The following is a 7,901-nucleotide window of genomic DNA, read 5'->3' on the forward strand; positions in this document are numbered from 1 at the left end:
ACACACACACACACTTTCACTCACATGCTCGCACGTGCATGCACACACACAATGCCTTAGTTTTTACAACACGTCGCAGGGGTTTTACAGTGGGGGGTTGTGTTAGCTTTGTGAGTGCAACCTCACCTTGGAAGTGAAAACGTACGAGTGCCTCTTCTGTCCTGTTTCCAGTCTCTTGTGGTCTGATTCCAACAGGGTCAAATATTTAGATCCAACAATGGATAGTACCTTGGATAGCTGATCAATAGTGTCACACATCAGTTTGATATCATTGCCGCTACTGGTGGCTGTCAGCATTCATTAAATAAGGTATAACCCACAGAGTTATGTAAATGGCCGAGACAGAATATGTGGCTGTAGAAATTGCTGAGGAAGTTTGCTGTAGAATAAACTTCTATAGTCCTTGTAAAAAGTTCCAACTTCAATCTTTAGAAAGTCTAGAAAGTGAAGGAAATTAGAAAATAATAGGGTGTGGAGGGTTTAATTCTCATAGCACACTCTGGGGAGGAGAAAGTGTGTTTAAGCAAATAGTATTTCCACTCTCTGTACACACAAATCTCCAACTGTCTGACAACTACACGACAGTGAAACATGTGGAGAAGGTTCAGTCATATCCTGATCATCCAGACAGATTTGATGTTTGGCCTGAGCTGCTGTGTAGTAATGAACTGACTGGTCGCTGTTACTGGGAGGTCAAGTGGAGTGGAAGAGTTGACATGTCAGTGAGTTACAGAAGAATCAGAAGGAAAGGAGACAGTTATGACTGTGTGTTTGGATACAATGATCAGTCTTGGAGTCTGAACTGCACTGATAATGGTCCTGATTCTGTCTGTCACGCTAACAGTCGAACATCCATCTCCTCCTCTGTCTCTAACAGAGTAGCAGTGTATGTGGACTTTCCTGCTGGCACTCTGTCCTTCTACAGAGTCTCCTCTGACACTCTGATCCACCTCCACACCTTCAACACCACATTCACTGAAACTCTTTATCCTGCATTTTATTTCTTTCCTTGTGCCTCAGTGTGTCTGTGCTGAGTTGAGAGTAAAGAGTGTCCTCTTGTTAGAGAAACACTCTGACTGTTGAACTGATTATTCAGTCTGTACATGTCTGTTTCTTTCACCCAGAAAAAATGGTAAATGGCCTGTATTTGTATAGGGCTTTACTAATCCCTAAGGACCCCAAAGCGCTTTACACATCCAGTCATCCACTCATTGGCGATGGCAAGCTACACTGTAGCCACAGCCACCCTGGGACGCACTGACAGAGGCGAGGCTGCCGGACACTGGCACCACCAGGCCCTCTGACCACCACCAGTAGGCAATGGGTGAAGTGTCTTGTCCAAGGACACAACGGCCGAGACTGTCCAAGCCGGGGCTCGAACCGGCAACCTTCCGATTACAAGGCAAACTCCCAACTCTTGAGCCATGATTCATGGATTCAATGAGTTGATGACGTTTCTAAATGATTTCTTGTAAACTTCTTCCTCTTCAGTCCTTTAAAGATGGACTCAGGAAACTTGCTCATTTCCACATTGACTTAAAAATTGTAACTTTGTTTTATCGTTCTTTTATTGAGTCTGTTTTATCTTTTTGTTTGGTAGCATGATTTGGTCAGACCTCTGTCACAGAGAAAAACTCACTGAATCAGATAGTGAGATGGTCCAGTCGCCTGATAGGTGAGTAACAGTCCTGTTTAGCCTCCCTGTCCTCTACACAGATACAACAGATGGCTTAATCAATTCTTAAAAATGGTTCTCATCCTGTACGGGGTGAATTTCAGCTTCTTTCCCCAGGAGGGAGGTTTCTATTTCCAAGATGTAGAACAAAGTATTATAAAAACAGCTTTGCCCCTGTTGCTGTCACTGAACTAAATAAGATATATTTTTTATTTGATTCATATTGTTCAAATACTATATATGTGTTTTTTGTGAGGTTTTAACTAGGAATGTGTGTTCGTGAAGGGATGCCAAATGCTATCATTTTTCTGCAAAGCAAATTTACCTATGGGTATAAACAAAGTAACCTTAACCTCAAGGTCAGCTAAAAACAACTTTCACTAACACACTGAGTGTTTCTTTGATCTGTAGTCAAACCAGTTTAAAGTGTCACTACAACAGAAACTACAATAGAAACATAATTTTAATGCTTCGCTCAGTAACAGGACAGAAAGCCTCCAACAAACATTTTTACATGTTTCTAAATTGCAAACTTGAGAATTTCTGATATTGCTTAATCCCTGGTTCCCCACAAGCACCTCCCTTCCTGCTCTTCCTGTTTCGCTTCTCTTTGCTGATCTCCGTGTCAGACGACCTTCTTTAGCACAAACAGCACAGATCTGCCGGACTCACAGCTGGACCAACGAGGCAGAGTGGAACCAGACCAGCAGCAGGTTTGAATTCATCTTTTCTCTCAGACATTAGAGGCAGCTTGTGCTTCTGTAACTTAAAGCACTGAAAGTTCCTTCAGCACATTTCTTCTCTGCTCTCCTTTATTGACCGTCATTGTTCTTGCTTTCTAATGATGCACCATAATGTTTCGTAAAGCCCATCTTGTCGTCTTTCAGTAACCGTTTGAAATGTCCCTCTAACCCAAATACTCGAAGAGTTACATTAGTGCGAAGTGCACATTAAGCGCACCACTAAGCGGTGTTCACTTTTCTTTTTCCAGTCAGCTGTAGCTTGTGAACGCTTTGTGCTACCGTAATACACTAAATATCCCCGTAAAACTCAGTCTCTCTTCTTTCAGTAACCATGTGAATTTTTTCCCCTAGCTCAAATGGTCAATGAGTTACGGTAGTGCGAAGCACACATGGTAAAATCTAGGCGGAGTTGAGTTTTCCTTCTGTGTTTAGATTTTTTTTAATGAACTTTATTGAACACACAATGAGTGTACAACATACAAACAGTATACAAAAGAACAGAACATTTCTGTGTTCAGACAGCTGTAGCTTGTGAATGCTTTGTGCTACCGTAATACGCAAAATATCCCTGTAAAGCGCAGCTTCTCTTCTTTTCGAAACCTAGCTTTCTCTAGCATAAATGAAGAGTTACAGTCGTTTAAAGACTGCTTGTGAAATGGGCCCGTCGGCTGGCCATTGGTCAATAAAGCGTTAAGTTCTTCTGCTTTGTTTGAGTATTTCACCTTTTTCACTGATGCACTCACTTCCACCCAGAGGTCTCCTCACACTTTCTCCTTATTATCTTTTTGATGGACATTATGGTAAAAACTCTCTCATGATGTCATTTTATCTCTATGTGAATCCATATTTACTATGAAAGTCGTTTAACAACGTTATTATTTGAAAATAAGTGATGTACAGCAGAGTAAGCATTTCTGAGGCCACTGAGAGAAAAGAGGGACACACTGCCTGTGAGCTCACCAACACACACATTTACACTTGGTTTGTCTTCACAGCAAAAAAACACACTTCGTGCTCCTGATGTTCTGCAATTAAAATCTATTTAAGAATTGACACTGTGATTTGTGCTTTTAATTTGATTTTAATTCAACACACAGGAAATGTAATTTGTAGAAACAATGTAACGCAGTGTAAAAGAGCAGAAGCACTAAAATAGACTGATGGATTATTCTAATATCAAGGATCAAGGACAGGTATGTTCAGTTCAGTTTTTCTTCTATAACATGTAAACGGCAGCTGCCTGTAGCTGTTAAGGTGGAACCTTTTCTGATATGCTACTTTAAATATCAGTGTGACAGCTCTGACCATCAGTCGTTGTCTTGCCTGCTAATTTCAGAGGATTCAGCCTTTGCAGAGCAATAAATCAAATACAAAAAACATCCTGTTAAAACTGTAACTGTAACAGTAACACGGTCAGTATTTTTATTGATTGATTTATTGATTAACATTCAAATATCTCAGTGAATACAAAATAAAGATTACCACAAAGCAAGAAAGCATAAGACAAGGCTAATCAAAAGGTATTGGCTGAAGCATATGCTTTACACCAACACTTTTAACAAAAGATCTTTTAGCATGCAGCTCATGTAGGGCTCAAAGCAAAGAATAAAACAAAACAAAGCAAACAAACAAACAAAAAACAAAACAAAACAAAAAACTTTGCACCTTAGATTAGTAACTACATTAAATTAAATTTCATTAAAATAATCAAAGAAAAACAACCAAGAGTTTCAGTATTATTATTTTTGCTCTTTTCATTCTTTATTTATATATTATTTTTCTAATACTCTATTTTTAAACATGCTTTCAAACAAGGAAAATGAACTACACCTTTTTAAATCACTTTCATTTTACAAGTTAACTCCTCTAACAGAAACACATCTGTGCTTTATGTTTGTCCTTATCTTGTTTTTTTTGTTTTTTTTTTTAAAGAATTCTGTTCCCATTAAGTCATATTGACTCTCTCTGACTTTAAACAGCTTCTGAGTACTGCGGCAAAGCAAGTTATTTTGTGCTTTATACAGTATCTGTGCCATTTTATATTCAACTAAATCATAAAATAGAGAGCAATAAAGTGTGTATAATGATTTCTTGTTCAGGACATGCTTTGTTTTGTAGAGAATAGCAACTTTTGTTTTCACATGGTTTATATGAGACTTCCAGATACCAAGGCGTTCCTAGGCCAGCCGAGAGATATAATCTCTCCAGCGTGTCCTGGGTCTTCCCCGGGGCCTCCTCCCGGTGGGACATGCCTGGAACACCTCACCCAGGAGGCGCCCAGGGGGCATCCTTGTCAGATGCCCGAACCACCTCAGCTGACTCCTTTCGATGTGGAGCAGCAGCGGCTCTACTCTGAGCCCCTCCCGGATGGGCGAACTTCTCACCCTGTCTCTAAGGGAGAGGCCAGCCACCCTTCGGAGGAAGCTCATTTCTGCCGCTTGTATCCGCGATCTCGTTCTTTCGGTCACTACCCACAGCTCGTGGCCATAGGTGAGGGTAGGGACGTAGATCGACCGGTAAATTGAGAGCTTCGCTTTTACACTCAGCTCCCTCTTCACCACGACGGACCGGTGTAGCGTCCGCATTACTGCAGCTGCAGCCCCAATCCATCTGTCGATCTCCGGCTCCCTTCTCCCATCACTCACGAACAAGACCCCGAGATACTTGAACTCCTCCACTTGGGGCAGGAACTCATCCCCGACCCGGAGTGGGCACTCCACCCTTTTCCGGCTGAGAACCATGGCCTCAGATTTGGAGGTGCTGATCCTCATTCCCGCTGCTTCACACTCGGCTGCGAACCGTTCCAGTGCGAGCTGGAGGCCCCACCCGATGAAGCCAACAGAACCACATCATCTGCAAAAATCAGAGATGAGATTCTGAGGCCACCAAAGCGAAAGCCCTCCACCACTTGGCTGCGCCTAGAAATCCTGTCCATAAAAATTATGAACAGAACCGGAGACAAAGGGCAGCCCTGGCGAAGCTTTCAATTTCAATTCCATTAACCCTGATTTTAGATACATTTTTCATTTGTCTAGTGGCAAAAATAATAAATTTTGTTTTGTTTATATTTAACGATAACTTATTTATATCAAACCAGTTTTTTAATATATTTAACTCCTTTTCCACTGTAGTCAGAAGCTGTTCTAGGTTTTTACCTGAGCAATACAGAGTGGTATCATCAGCAACCAATACACATTTTAACAATTTGGAAACACTACATATGTCATTTATATATGATACGGATACTTCAGGGCCCAGCACAGAGCCCTGAGGAAAGCCACAAGTTACCTTCAACTGATTAGATTTTACATTATTGATTTCAACATATTGATATCTGTCATCCAGGTAACTTTTCATCCACTTGTATGCTATGCCTCTTATACTATATCTCTCTAGTTTATTCATTAATATAGAATGATCAATTGTACCAAACGCCTTTTTTAAGTCTATAAAAACACCAACAGTATATTCCTTATTATCAATTGCAGTAGATATCCCTTCAACAACTTCCATCACTGCCATCCAAGTGGACCTTTTCACTCTTAAGCCATATTGGTTATCACTTAGGAGATTATGCTTCTCAATATATTTATCAAGTCTATTAACAAATAACTTTTCTAAAATTTTTGAGAACTGTGGGAGTAGTGATATTGGCCTGTAATTAGTAAATTGACATCTCTCTCCATTTTTATGGATTGGAATAATTTTTGCTATTTTCATTTTTGAGGGAAACATACCAGTTCAAAAGGACAGATTACAAATGTATGTGAAAGGTCGCAGTATATATTCTATAATACTTTTAACTAATATCATGTCAATACCAAAACAGTCAGTGGACTTTTTATTTTTAAATGTTTTCACAATGTTCATTATTTCTCTATGAGTTACAGGACCAATAAACATGGAGGACAAATTCTGAGTAAAATGTTTATTTAGGTCGTTATTTTTACTTGACTCTGGAATTTCTTTTGCTAAATTATAGCCAACATTTACAAAGAAATCATTAAATTCATTTGAAATGTCTTTAGTTTTATCAAGCACACTATCTTTATCTTTTTTAAAATTGTCTGGATAATTCTTATATTTTGAGCCCTATTTGAATATACTATTTAATAACCTCCATGTTTCTTGTGTGTTACTTCTACTTTGCTCCAATAATTTGTTATATATAATCTCTTATATAGATTTTTTTTCTTTTTACATGCATCTTCTACCCCCTTTGTGATCCATGGCTTATTTGATCTGTGATGTTTTTTTGTGATTTTCATTAAAGGACAATGTTTTTCATATAGTGAAATTATAGTTGATAAGAATGCATCATATGCACTATTTGAATCTTCATTTGCAAAAACCTCATTCCAGTTGTGTTCCTTTAAGTCCACCTGGAGGGCAGCAATGGCTCTTGTTGTTCTATGTCGTATCATGTCAAATGTTTGATGCTTTTATTTAGTTTTAATCCCAAAATAATTTTGAAAAATTGCCAAAACAGGAAGATGACCGCTTATATCAGTTATAAGAAGTCCACCTACTATTTCATAGTCAATTTTATTTGTAAATATATAATATCTATCAATGTAGCTGTATCAATTCATATTCTACTTGGTTTTATAATTACAGTGAAAAGGCAGTTACTATACATTGTATTGATGAAATCTGTTGTTTCCTGATGTCTATTTGGGTTTAGCAAATTTATATTAAAATCACCACAAATTATTTGTGCTTTTTTATCATTTAGGTGGCTAAACATAGCAGAAAGTTTTTCATTGAATGTGTCAAAGCATGACCCTGGTGACCTATAGATGCAACTTATAATTATATTGCTAGCTTTTTCAACGTGGATTTCAATAGTAACAAATTCCAATACGTTATCTATGGTGCTTGATGTACATTCAATCAGACATTTGATTATACTCAGACTGACAGCAGCTTCAGTGCATTTACTTCATGTTTGTCTGATTAGACACAATCACTGCTGCATTTTAGTGTCTCTGCTGGAACTGCACCAAAACTCCTTCATTCACCATCCCAACACTGAGAGGGATGTTAGAGACACAGGGACACCTTCACCTCTCCCCCTAGAAGTTCCCCTGGAGCTGAGAAAGTACCAGAACACAAAGAGAAGAAAAGACGTCTTTTCAGGAGGTCAGAAGGAACCCACTTCAGTTTTCATCCACTCAAGCAAAAGTTCCAGCAAAACAAATATTTGAAAGATTAGAAATTAAAACATCAAATCTATCACATAGATCAGCGGTCCCCAACCTTTTTTGCGCCACGGACCGGTTTATGCCAGACAATATTTTCATGGACCGGCCTTTAAGGTGTCGCGGATAAATACAACAAAATAAAACTAGTACTGGTACCGAAAAAAAGAAAATTTATTCATAACACACGTGAAAAGACCAAGGAAAACCGAGTAAACGCTAAAAACGATAACAAAATAATGCTGAAAACCAATAAAAACCCTGAAAACTATACATTTCACA

The 7,901-nt window shown here is 38.8% G+C and overlaps 1 protein-coding gene across 1 annotated transcript in view; it reads left to right on the forward strand.

The window, feature by feature from the left end:
* Window positions 1-2,301: 2,301 nt before the first annotated feature.
* Window positions 2,302-7,901, forward strand: part of LOC102210295 (protein NLRC3-like) — a 28,440-nt gene continuing 22,840 nt past the window's right edge. The window contains exon 1 of the mRNA XM_005748446.2: window positions 2,302-2,388. The gene's annotated coding sequence lies outside the window, so the exon portion shown is untranslated. The remainder of the gene's footprint in view (window positions 2,389-7,901) is intronic.

Source organism: Pundamilia nyererei, unplaced genomic scaffold (assembly GCF_000239375.1).
Source record: "Pundamilia nyererei isolate P.nyererei 1_Seehausen unplaced genomic scaffold, PunNye1.0 scaffold00222, whole genome shotgun sequence".
NCBI classification, from domain to species: Eukaryota; Metazoa; Chordata; class Actinopteri; order Cichliformes; family Cichlidae; genus Pundamilia; species Pundamilia nyererei.